Consider the following 13,713-nt stretch of genomic DNA (forward strand, 5'->3'; position numbering starts at 1 on the left):
ATACAGTATATAATTGAAGCAATTCCAAACTAACCTATTTAAATACAGTATTGATTCAGATAAAAAGGGAAATTTAAAAAACTGGACATTGCCATAGACTATCAAAATTTCCTAATGAAATGTAACAAAAGTAAATCAATTACTACAACAAGGAGTCCTCTATACTCCTAGTTGGGAACAAATAAGCCTAGAAAATGCCTTAGCAAGCAAACAATTGATCTCTTTATGAAGTGGACAGAACAAAGGGTAACATCAGTTTATAAAATAAAATAAATGATAAAATCTTACTAAGGAAGATGGTGGCAGATTATGAATGACATCAACTTGTAAAACAGTAAAAAAGTGTATATATGGAGTTGGAAAGTGAACTGGGACCAGAATACAGCAATCTTCCCATTTACCTCCATATATACAATATTTCGAGACCTAGAAGTTTCCCAGCAAGTTAAGTGTACAGACCAGAGGACTTAAGGGCTACAGTCACACACAAGATGAGAATGCATGTGTCAGTTCCTTTTGGATATCACACTTTCTTATAAGCTATATTGACACAAATGTTTCACAAATTTGCCATTTCTCTACTGTAATTCTAATTCTGTCTTCATTGATTTTATTTATACAAAAGCTTATAATTTTATGTAGTCAACACTGTCTATTTTATCTTACATGATTTCCTCTATCCATTGTCTGGTTATCATCAGACCTGTACAACCTGTAAACTTCTTCAGGCCATAGATGGGTTAGACTAGAGACTGACTGATGATGGCTGGTTGCTGCAGGTCATGTGACAGTCACCCAAAATCCTTTTTTTTTTTTTTTGGCAACCTTAGACCTGGATGGCTATAGCCTATGTACAGATAAAGAGACAGAGGTGAGAAGTACTGAGGAGAATATACAGTAGCATACTGGATATGGGCAATGAGGGGAATGAATGAGACTGAACAGTTTCAACTTCTAGGTTTCTAATCTGGGTGATTGGAAGCACTGTGATGCCTTCTGCAGAAATGGATAAATTAGGAGAAGTAGGTGTAAGGGCAAAAACAATTAATTCTATTATGAACACATGGAGCTTATGCCTATGAGACAACCTTGTAGTGATGTCACACAAGCATTTGAGGAAGCAGGACTGGAAAAAAAGTCTGCTAGCTTATCACTTCGGTCTTTCTAAATTTGGCTGTTGGGGGCTAGTAAAGACATGAAGCTTCAAGATGAACTAGGTGAATGTCTATGCTCAATGGATCGTAATAACTCATTTCTAAAGTGGAGGTCAGACTATCATAGCATAGTACTTACTAGTGACTTAGAGATGCTCTCTTTAGGGCTCAATTTTCATTCCACATGGACTTCCTCTTGCTTCCAGCCCACCCTCTCCTTTCAAGGAATACTCAGATATCCTTCTTCTGCTTCTGGCTATGTCTGGCTCTTCAGATGATTGAGTCAAACTTGGTTGCTTAGCCAGAAAAACAAAAATACAAGGTGCCAAACCTGTGGAAGAAGAGACAGATTCCACATAGAGGGACCAACCAGTCACTAAGAAGACAAACTCTAGTTAGAGCTATATGTAAGAAGAAGGATCCATCCGTTCCATGATATAACAATAGGATCAGGGTATTCCTGATGAGGTTTAGGCTAGGGGTGCATAAGACCCCAAAATACCAACACTCTGGGTCGTGCCAAATGAATTCGACTCAAGCCTTCTCTCAGCCAAAGAAAAGAAAAGTTTATTAAAATTTCTCCATGATGGGTAGACTCTTAAGGAGCCTCGGCATCTGTAATACTTGTATTGGGCAAGTGAGCCAGAATCATCTGACAGAGCAAGTCTGTGCTAGAAAATTCTATGGTGCTCTCACACCACGTGGAGGCAAGATGGGGTTTTATATACAGAAAGGTTGTGGGAGGAATCTAGGGGTGATCTAGAGGAGGAGTTTGGGGAGGGTCTTCAGAAGGAGTCAAATGAGGTCAGACTCTAGTAATGAGTTTGGGGAGGGTCTTCAAATGAGGTCAGACTCTAGTAAATGAGTGGTTATGGGTGGAAAGTTTCTGGAGGCTACCTGGAGACAACAGAGAATGGTGGGCTAGGCCTGTTAAAGGGTGGAACAGATTTGGGTGTAAATATTTTGGGAGTATCAAGGGTGGGAAATTGCTGGACAAAGGAGGGCTAAAGATTTGGGTAGAGCCACAAAGAAAGGCAAACGCCTCAAGTGGGAGGATTCAAGGAGAGCTCAAGGAGTTCCCAGAGCCTGTACCTCTTCATTCCAAGGGCTCCTTCCTTTCCCATGTGTGGCATGTATTCACTTGTCTGAGCTTGCACTACAGGTCCCTGACTGCTTTGGTCTCCTTTTGTATTTCCTTTCTTCAGGTGGACATACAAAGGTCCCAGGAGACCTTTCAGTTACTACATGGGTAGTAACAGTGGCAGCAGCAGGAGCAGGAACAGGCTTGCACAAGAAATGCATTGGTAGAAGAGCAGAAAGACCAGGAAAGTTCATCCACCTTGGTATCTGATTAGATTGTACTCAGTGGAGATAAAATTTAATACAGTTAACTTCTGTAAGAAACCATCTGTGTCTGAAAAAGGTATAAATATTAGCCTCCCAATTGATCATACTGTTATCTTATCTGTTATGTGATCATATGTTACCAAGTTCTGTTCTAATAATTCTGTGTTTTAATTCACTGAGAATTCCCTCTCCAGTATGGAAATAAACTATCAGTTTCATTCTGCTTCACATTTGTACATTGGATACTTTTATTTTAAGTTTTCCCCTTTACTGGGGAAAACCTTAGACCTCCAGCAGATAACCATTTCTATAACTAGTAACTCTAATGAATGATTAATCTAATTAGCAGCTTTTCAGGGAATTCAAGGTAGGGTAGAAATTCATTAACTGGGGTAACCCAGTCAGGTAACCCCAGAGCAATAAACCCCACATATAACTAGGGTTCAAAGCAGGGAGGAATGGACATCCAAGCCTATAAGTTCCAGTATGGGTTGCCTCTTGCCTTCATGCTAGAATATGATCATAGATTTAGAACTAGAAATTACCTCAGCAACTATTTGATCTAATTCATTTTACAGAGGAACAAATTACAATTTAGAGAAATTAAAAAACATGTCCAAGGTCAAACAGGTAGTAAATATTAGGACCATGTCTCTAAATCCTTATGAGTTATGATTTAAGAAGCACTCTCCTTACCCCCTCCACACTATAGATAACATACTGCTTGTGATTTCTCACTCAGACACATCATCTAAAAAGCTACCAGTTTCTGTGAATGACAAGCATTCTTTGAAAATGCAAATAAGTTTTGAGATTGGTTTAAAGATTGATATCAGTCTGCAAGAGCTGGCGTTTTGCATGAATAGGAGTAACCAGGGAGGTGGAGTAAACAGAATGCTGGAAGAAGACCAGAATTTAAATGTTCCCTTGATCACCTATCTGTGTGACTTTGGGCAAATCACTGTGTCTCTGTGCTTCTTATTTGCCAAGGCATAGACAGATTTCTATCAGCGTTTACAGAGGGAATTCCTTAGGTTAGTGAAATCTATTCCTTCCTTATTTGGGTTTGTAAACATTATTTCATTTGATCCTCTTGTCAACTCAGTGACAAAGACTCGGAGAAGTTATCTATCTAGCCCAATGCCAGAGAACTAGCAAGTGTCACAAGGAAAACAACCCAGGTCTCTCCTTATTCTGAGATACGCTCTTGGACACACTTTGCTACTTTAGAGTGAAATCGTTTTCTTCCTAACAACTAGCTAAGTTCAGCTGTACTGAGGGCACATGAGAAGTAGTTCTGAAACCTGTTCACAGAAGGGGTTGAGTTGAGTAAAGCATTACAGTGAAGGCCTTGGGTAAGGCCTTACATATAGCTCTTCACTATAAGTGCTTGTCCAAGAGCATGTCAGAAATAAGTCAGAAGTCACCAAGAGTGTCCTTTACTTTAAAATTTTACTCTAGGCTGGCTCATGCTGTTGAGCTCCACCCTTCCCTCCCCCAACTGATCTGGGAGCAGGCACTTCTGCACAACTCCACCCTTCCCTCCCCGAATTGATCTGGGAGGAGGAATTTCTGTGAGAAGGAATTTCAGCCTAGGATAAAATCCCTGCTCCATTCTTCCCCTACCCTGCCCACCCCACCCACCTACCAGATATTCCCCATCTCCACCCATTCTAGGTTCCCTGTCCCTCAGCCTAGGAAAAAACTTTGAGGGCACAGGAAAATTCAAATATACACTGACCAATCACTGATTATAGTTTCAGCTTATGTAACCTGACTATTGTAATCTCTTTAAAAACCAGCACATTGTCCATGCCAACTCACTGTCTGATCTGGGTATGTGACCCCGACAGTCCTGCAGTAATAAAATCCACTTCCAAATTTATTCTCTGGGATCTTCTGTCTTGTTCCTTTATGCTCTACAATAATGCATTCTATGTATTGGAAAGAGTGTGTAAGAAATGATGAATTGAGAGAAACTTGAGAAATTATATATGAAAAGATGTTTAGTACAGTGCTTGATGCATAGTAGGTGCTTAGTAAATGTTTAGTGATTGATTGATGCAGAGCAGAATAAACAGAACAAGTAAAACAATTTATACAATGATTACAAAAATGTAAAGAAAAGCAACCTTAAAAAACTTTAATTGTAGCTGATCTTTGTAGTGACCAATATCAACTTTGCTTTTTTTTTTTTTTTTGGAGGGGGAAGGCAGGGCAATTGGGGTTAAGTGACTTGCCCAAGGTCACATGGCTAGTAAGTGTTAAGTGTCTGAGGGCAGATTTGAATTCAGTTCCTTCTGACTCCAGGGCCAGTACTCTATTCATTGCACCAGTAGCTGTCCCACTAATATCAACTTTGAAAGAATAATGGCGAAATTTATCTTTCAACTCTGTTCAGACAGGTGTTTGTCTATAGGTATAGAAAATCATATACATTTTAAGCAAGGTGTTCTATTTATTTATTTTGTTTTTTGGGAGGGTAATTGGGGTTAAGTGACTTGCCCAAGGTCACACTACTAATAAGTATTAAGTGTCTGAGGCCAGATTTGAACTCAGGTCCTCCTGGCACCACTTAGCCACCCCAAACAAGGTGTTTTTTTTTTTTAATCTTCAATACAGCTTTTCAAATGAAAGAGTACTGACCTTGCAATTAGGAGACCTAAGTTCAAATTACTGCTCTGTTCAAATTCTGCTCAAATAAAAGAGTACTGACCTTGGAATTAGGAGACCTAAGTTCAAATTACACTTACTAGTTGTGTAAACTGTGGCACATAACTAAATCTCTAAAATGCTGGGGGAGGAGTGTTTAAATTCATAAAACAAAGATAATAATACTTGCAATTGATTGTTACTGTATGCCACCACCATTAAGCATCTGGAAATCTCTGCAAGTAGGCTTTTAACACAAAGAAGTAGCTGAAGAGTGTCCCATTTGTAATTAAGGAGATATTTAGTCAGTGAAAAGTTCCTAAAATATCAAGGGTTCAGCTCTTAAACACACCAAGAATTACAAATTACCTATAAAAAAAATGGCAGTTAGAAGTTAAAGTCAGGAAGAGGCAGGCCCACACAGTGCCCACCCACCTATTCAGGGATCTTTCTGTATCTTTACAAAGAAGTTGTCAGTTCAGACCTTGTCTAAGCAATTAATCAGATCCCCTTGGCCCAGCTCTCAATCTGCTTTCTGCGTGTGATCTTAATCTTAGCAAACCCTCTACCTTGCTCTTGGCTTCTGGACTCATAAATAGCCCCAGTTCTGGCTAAGCTTGGTCTGGATTAGTCTGTTCCTGACTTTGATGTACTTCCTGAAAATGTGACTCATTAGCGTTTCCTGCACTGGACCCTGCATTTTCAAATGGTGTTAACTCTTGCCATGTCTCTCTGTATGATGCACCTGAATTATTATTTTTTGTTTTCTAGTACTCAGAGCTCAACCTGACTTATCCTATTCTGCCCTATCCTGACACCAACTCCCCAACTTCAATAGAAAGCGGCTGATCATCCATCCCTTGCTTTCAGGCGCCCTCCAGTGTCCACTTGCAGCACTACATCCCCTGAGCCACAGGTTGACCCTTTCTGCTCTGTAGGCAGCTACCCAGGACTCCCTGCTGAGTGGTTTAATCAGATTCTGCTTATATTTATAAATGGACTGCTGAATCACAGATACGATACTCAGAGATAGACTTTAAATTGATAAGAGACAAAGATAGAGATAGAGAGAAACAAGGAGAGGATAAGGCAGGGCAAGTTCTAAGAAAGTAGTCACTACTCCTACTGTGTTTTTCTCTGAATAGGAACTCTGAAAATCTGGGAGATAGAATCATACGAAAGGTGTTATAAATATAATCTTGGACACAGCTCACGTTTTCTTAGGGGTGTGGGTGTTCCTGTATTGCAAAGGGGGAAGGAGGGTGATGGTTGAAGTCTAGGAAAAGTGTTTGATGGTTACAATCCCCCGCCCCAAAACCCAGGGGTGTGTAATTTGGTTCTCCCCTACCCCCCTCCAGGCTGGACTAACACGCTGTATTTAGCAAGAGCAAATATGAAGAGAGAGGCAGCTTGGCCCAATGGACAGAGAATCTGCCTCAGATTCAGAAAGAACTTAATTCCAAATCCAGTGTCTTACATAGACTAGGCTGTCCTACACTGAGCAAGTCCATCATTCTCATCTCTAGGGATTGAGCTGCGTTTGAATAACATTTCAACTAAACCACTTTCCCAGGCGTGGGGGCGGGCCTGTGGTAGGGGTGTTCTTGCGGGTTGCCAAACTCTCCTGGAACAGGTCTGAGTACAGGCCAAAATATTTCTTCAATCGGATTTCAGTCCTCTCCGTGTTCTCAGCTATCACTGAAATCACGAGCTGTTTTCCATATGAAAATTAGACAACTATATTATTAGGGATGAAAAGAGGACTTGCTGAATGGCAGCAGTTCTTAATTATCCGTACTTCTAATTGTTTGGAAAGTCTTCCAGAAGGAAAAAAAAAATATTGCTTACCCAAAGCATAATATATAAAATAGGAGTATATTAGGTATAATGATATATTAATATGTACATATAACATATTTTTTCCTTTTAATAGCTTCTTTGATATACAGCAGTACATATAGATGATGTACTGTTATTTATACTGTTATTTCATAGTCCAGTCCTTTCACTGGGACTGAAATTGGGTGAATCAGTGGTGCAGTGAAACAATTCTTACTCTAGAGGGAGAAGGGCAGCTAGGTGGTCACAGTGCATAGAGTGCCAGGCCTGGAGTCAGGAAGACCTGATGGTGTCTGAAGTCTCAGATACTCACTGTTGTGACCCTGGGCAAGTCACTCACTTTCCTCATCTGTGAAATGTGCTGGAGAAGAAAATGGCAAACCACTCCAGTATCTTTGCCAAGAAAACCCCAAATGGAGTCATGATGAGTCAGACATGACAGAGCAAATACTGCCTCTGAAACTTATGTAACCTGTGCAGCTTCTGGCAAATCACTTAATCTCTCTCCACAATGAGGATATAGGACTAGATAGCCTTTTTTCAGTTCCATCTATGATCCTATGATCTGGTAGTTTGGTTCTCAGCATCAGAGTCAAGGACAAAGGACACAAAGGAGTCCAGAGTGGTTTTGGGGGACAGGTATTAAAATTTTATTTTCTGTAGATAACACAGCATCTTAGCTATCCAATACCCCCTGTCATTTCTTAGATGACAGGAAGTAGAGCTGAAGGGACTCCAGAGAGTCCCAGCTCCTCATTCTACAGATGAATAGGCAGATTTCTGTTCCTTCATCCTTAATTTTAGCTTACCCTTCAAGACAAGGCTTCCCTCTCTTCAACATCTACTATAATGTACAGATTAATTCAATGTTGGAACTTAATGTACATCGTCCTTTTTTCTTGAATTAATTTTATTCAGAACATCTCTTTCACCTGTTTTTTGTAAATGTTCTTACTGAGTTTGAAATGGAATTATCGACAATCTTCTATCATGTATTTCAAACTTTGAGAGAATGACTTGGAGTTTTGTTATGGAATTTGATTGCTGTAATTCTGGCACAGCTTAACCTTAGCAGAGGGGTGAAGAGTTGGATAAGCAGATTTGAGAATCATCAATACAGACGTGATCACTGAAACCATGGGAGCTACTGAGATCACCAAGTGAAATAGTATAGACAGAGCAGGGAAGATTGCCCAGGACAGAGTCTTATGAGAAACCTTAGGCTAGTGGCCCCAGAGAGAAGGAGACAGAGAATGAATGGTCAGATAGTCAGGAGGAGAACAGGAAAGAGTAATGTCCTGAAAACCCAGAGAGAAAGAAGAGGGTGATGAACAGTATCAAAGGATGCAGGGAGTTCAAGAAGAGGATTGAGAGAAGGCCATTAGATTTGTCGATTGTTGATGGGATCATTAATAACTTGGAGGTTTGGTTGAATGAGGAAATTGGAAGTGAGAAGAAGAGAAGGTGGTAGAGGAATTTATTGTAGACAGCCTTTTGAAGGAGCTTAGCCACAAAAGAGAAGAGAAATGGGTGATAGCTATGGGGATGGATGGATCAAATGAGGCTTTTCTGAGGAAGGGGGAACTTTGGGGTGTGTCTGTAGGCAGGAAGGAAGCAGGCAGTAGATAAGGATGGAAAGATTCCATTCCACTGGGTGCTAGTCCCCGGGTTGGCTTCTTCCTGATTGTTTGGTATTGAGAGAAAAGGAAGAGGAGGCAGTGAGCAGCAACAGCTTTTTCCAGGACCTTGGTTAAGAAAAGTAAGAGAACTATAAGACAAAAGCTGGATGGTTTAGTGGAGGGTTGTTTTTTTTTTTTTTTAAGAAGACTTGAATATGCTTGAAAGCATTCAGGAAAGAACCAAAAGATAGTGTAAGGTTTATGATTTAAAGGAGAGGAAAAGGATGATTGTCAGCTGGAGTGGATGGCATCAAGTGCAGATTGAGAGGAGCTGGCCTGGGCAAGAAGAGCTCTCTCTCTCCGAGACTGGGAGAAAGGAGAGGAGAATAGCAGATTGATAACAAAGGATTTTAAGATGAAAAGAATAAGAGATTTTAAGAAGAGGAATTAAACATAAAAAGTGAAGTAGGTTAAGTTATTTGGAAATATGATCTATTTAATCATTCAAAATGTAGTACTTCCCTAAAATGATAAAACTTTTAGAGAAATGCTGGGAAGAGATCATGAATATTTCAGCTGTTCTACTGTGCTTTTATTATCTAAAAGTTTTACATGTCTAATTTTCAAGTAAATCAAATAAGACTGCACAGGGTAATATACTTTCTACATGGAAGAAATTAACCTAAAAACATTCGCTTCAATGTTACATCGAAAGTTTTAATTTAACTAAAGAGTGTTTTAGACCATAACAGAATTGATTACGAATGCCTTTGATTTACTCATTCATTTTTAATAAATAGCTTGCCCCCCACTTTACTGAGAAGACTGAAAAAATCAAGTCAAAGTAAACTCTATCCTCTTTCTCCCAATTCACCTTAATCTTCTCTCTTCATCTTCATTTCTCTTAAGCTTCACTCATCTCTTTTTCTTTTGTTTCACAGAAGTATTCTTTCTTATTTTAAAAGCTAACCTCTGCTCTCGTTCTCATATATTTCCATTTCCCCCCTGGTTTCTTCCTCCATTAATTGTCATTTTTCCATTGCAGCTTGGATTGCTTCTTCTCCATTGCCTTTTTCCCTGAAGCCTACATACATGCTTCTTTTCTCTATCATTAAAAAAATAATAAACCTTCCTTTAATCTCACCTCTTGATCTTCTATACACCATTTTTCTTTCCTGTCAATTCTCCCTACTTCCTTTCTTCCCATTCACCCCTCAGTTTCTTAAAGTCTGGTTTCAGCTTCACAGCTCTACTTAAACTTATCTCTCTAAAGTCACCAACCGTCTCCTTAATACCAAATCAAGCTACTTTTTATGACCCTTTATTTTTCTTGTTGGTGCAGCCACCTTTGACACTATTGCCTTCTCCTGCTGGAAACTTATCCCTTGCCTTCCATTGCCCTGCATATCCTTGTTTTCTCCTCTTACCTCTTTCAACATTTCTTTGTTGTATTCTTTTTTCTCTCTTCTTTTTCCTACAAACTCATCTCCAGGGTACAATTTTCAACCCTCTCTTTTATTACATTCTTTCATCTAATGAGCTCATTATTCCTATCACTCCAATTATTACCTCTATTCAGAAAACTCCCAAACCTTGATCTCTAACCTCAGCATTTCTTCCTAACTCTACACATGCATTTCCAACTGCTGACATGTATGTCTTCACCTGGTTATTCTAGTAATGCCTCAAATTCAATATTTTCAAAAACAAGTCATCATCATCCAAAGGGAAATTCCTAGCTTCACTATCATTGTTTATGACATTTCCATCCTGAGAGTCAACTAGGCTCAAATTTTTAAAGTAATTTTAAACTATTCCTTATACTTTATTCCCCACAACCAATAAAATGTCACCTAGACCTGTAGATTCTACCTCCACAAAATCTCTAACAAGAAATTCTTTCTCTCAATTCCTATTACTAATTATCTTTTTCAGACCCTTATTATACCTATTATATTTCACCTAAGCTTTTACAAGATTATTATAACTATACAGTGTTTCTATACATAATGAATGCATCATTCATTATGCTATCAAAATGAATGCATCATTCATTATGCTATCAAAATGACCTCCCTAAAGCAAGGGTCTGATTATATCATTCTTATGCATGAATACCTTCATTGGCTGCCCATTGCTCACACTACAAAATAAGATTAAATTTCTTAGCATGACCTTTGAAGCCCTTTATGATCTGACACCAAACTGCTTTTCCAAATTAATAGTTCTCACACTTTTGTTTGAGAAAGAACAGTATTCTCAGAGACTCACGAATATGCAGTTTCTCTTTAATAATCCTTTTATTTTTTGTGGAGTTCTTTGTGAGTTCAAGGTCTATTGTTCTTTGAGGTTAGTGCATTTGTGCAATAGGCAAGTTTTGTTTATTTTGCAAATTCTATACTTAAACAATGTATGTTGGGTAAGTAAAATTTATATTAAACACAATCATTTATACCTTTTTAATCTGAAATAATATAACATCCAACATATTACAGCACACCTAGTGAAACTAGCCATTTTTGTGGATTTATTTTCCACAACCACTCCTCTCTGGTTAACAGAGGGAGAGGTGGCTCTCTTCTCTAAGGTCAACTCTTCTCCCTGTGCTTGTGATTTCTTCTCTCTTACCTCTTCATTAGTCATTTCTCTTTCAGTTTCATCTCTCCCCCTTCATTGATTCCATTGCATTCTACTACTAACATGCTCAAGTTTTCCTTATCCTAAAAAAAAACACTTTTTGACCTTACACTTATTTGCCTCAAGCTAGGTGGTACAGTGGATAGAGTGCCCGCCCTGGAGTTAGGAGGACTTAAGTTTAGCTGTGTGACCCTGGGCAAGTCATTTAACCCTGTTTGCCTCAGTTTCCTCATCTGTAAAATGAGTTTGAGAAAAAAAAGGGAAAAACCACTCCAATATCTTTGTAAAGAAAACCCCAAATGGGATCATGAAGAGTCAGACATGATAAACAACTAAACAACAAAAATTTCTCATCTCTTTCCTCAGTTGGAAATTTTGAAAAAACAGTATATGCCTGATGTCTCCATTTCTTTACTGTCCACTCACTCCTCAATCCCATGTAATTTGCCTTCTGAACACTCCCATCTTTATTTTATATGACTCCTTGTTTCTTTTCTTCTCTGATATCTCTTTTCTTCTTTACTAGCTCCTCCATTTCCTCCCATTGCCTAAATAAAGATGACCCCTAAAGTTTAGTCATCAGTCTTTCTCTTTCTCCCTTGGAGATCACTCATTCATAGAACTTTTATTTATTTATTTGTCTTTATTAATTTATTTGTTTACTTTTAGTTTACAAGATTCAGTTCCACAATCCCCTGAATTTCAAATTTTCTCCTCCCCTCTCTCTCTCTCCCCCCCCCCCATGGGAGCATGCAATCAAGTATAAGATCTGAAAATACTTTCACATTAGACATTAGTCAGGTTATAAAGAAGGATTGTAATGGATGGGATGAACAGTGGGAAAGAGGAAACAAAAACAAACAAAAAGAGAGAGAGAGAGCTGGTTTAGTCTGCATTCAAATTCTGTTCTTTCTAGTTCTTTCTCTGAATGTAGACATCTCTCTCCATCATGAGTCTTTTGAAGTTGTCTTATAACCCTGCATTGCTGAGAAGAGTCCAGTCTATCAAAGTTGGTCATCACACATATGTTGTGTCTCTAATTGTGTACAGATTTCACCTGGTTCTGCTCTTCTCACTCAGCATCAGTTAGTATAAGCCTCTCCAGGTAAATATGAAGTCTATCTGCTCCTCATGTCTTATAGCACAATAGTATTCCATTACATTCATATACCACAACTTGTTTAGCCATTCCCCAATTGATGGGCATCCCTTTAATTTCCAATTCTTTGCCACGACAAAAAGAACTGCTATGAATATTTTTGTACATATGGGTCTTCCTCCAACTTCTATGATCTTTTTGGGATCCAACCCTAGGAGTGGTATTGCTGGGTCAAAGGGTATGCAATTATTTATAGCCCTTTGGGCATAGTTCCAGATTGCTCTCCAGAATGATTGAATCAGTTCACAACACCAACAGTGCATTAGTGTCCCAATTTTTCCACATCCTCTCCAGCATTTGTTATTTTCCTGTTTTGTCATCTTAGCCAATCTGACTGGTGAGATGTGGTACCTCAGGGTTGTTTTGATTTGCATTTCTCTAATCAATAGTAATTTAGAGTATTTTTTCATATGCTTATAGATATCTTTAATTTCTTCCTCTGAAAACTGACTGTTCATATCCTTTGACCATTTATCAACTGGGGAATGATTTATATTTTTATGGATTTGACTCAGTTCTCTGTATATTTTAGAAATGAGGCTTTTATCAGAGACATTGGTTGTAAAAATTCTTTCCCAATTTTTCGCTTCCCTCTTAATCTTGGTTATATTGACTTTGTAGAACTTTGATTTTAACTTTATGTAGATGACTTCAAAATCTATTTCAGTTCAAAAGGAAACTCTTGACAACTTTCTCAGAAATCTGTATTTCTGGAATCTCCTCTTTCTTCAAATGGTAGCATCCAATGACTCAGAAAAAAAGTCAGAGAATCACTCTCTCCCTGACTACTAATGTCCATTCGTTACTACATCTTATCGATTCTCATTTCTGCAATGTCATGGGTCAGTTTCCCTTTTCATTCCCCACTTCAACTAGCCTGGATCAAGGCCTTCATTTATCTTGATGTGCACAAAATAGGAACTTTATACATATTTATTGAATTTAATTGACCATTATGATAAACAGCCTTAGAATAAAGGTTTACTTACAAAAGAATAGTCTGGTGAAGTTTACAAACCCCTTCTAAGAATAACATTTTTAAATACATAAGATAAAACACATAAAATTACAAAGGAAACAATATGCTGAAATTCAGATGTCTATATCTGTATCTGTTTGTCTATCTAAAAGTTCATGGACCCTTAGGTAAGAACAATGCTCAGAACTAGGCTGTATGCCCCTTGTTTATCCTTTTGCCAGTTCATCCTATACATTAATGCTGGACTTCATTGTTCCAAGGGGCAGCTCTGAGCATATCAATCCAATGTGAAATTCGTTAGTTCATGCCTGCTAAAAATAGTCAAGA

This window comes from Petaurus breviceps, unplaced genomic scaffold, assembly GCF_028583685.1.
Source record: "Petaurus breviceps papuanus isolate PSGF00001 unplaced genomic scaffold, PetGlider_PUasm1.0 90743, whole genome shotgun sequence".
NCBI classification, from domain to species: Eukaryota; Metazoa; Chordata; class Mammalia; order Diprotodontia; family Petauridae; genus Petaurus; species Petaurus breviceps.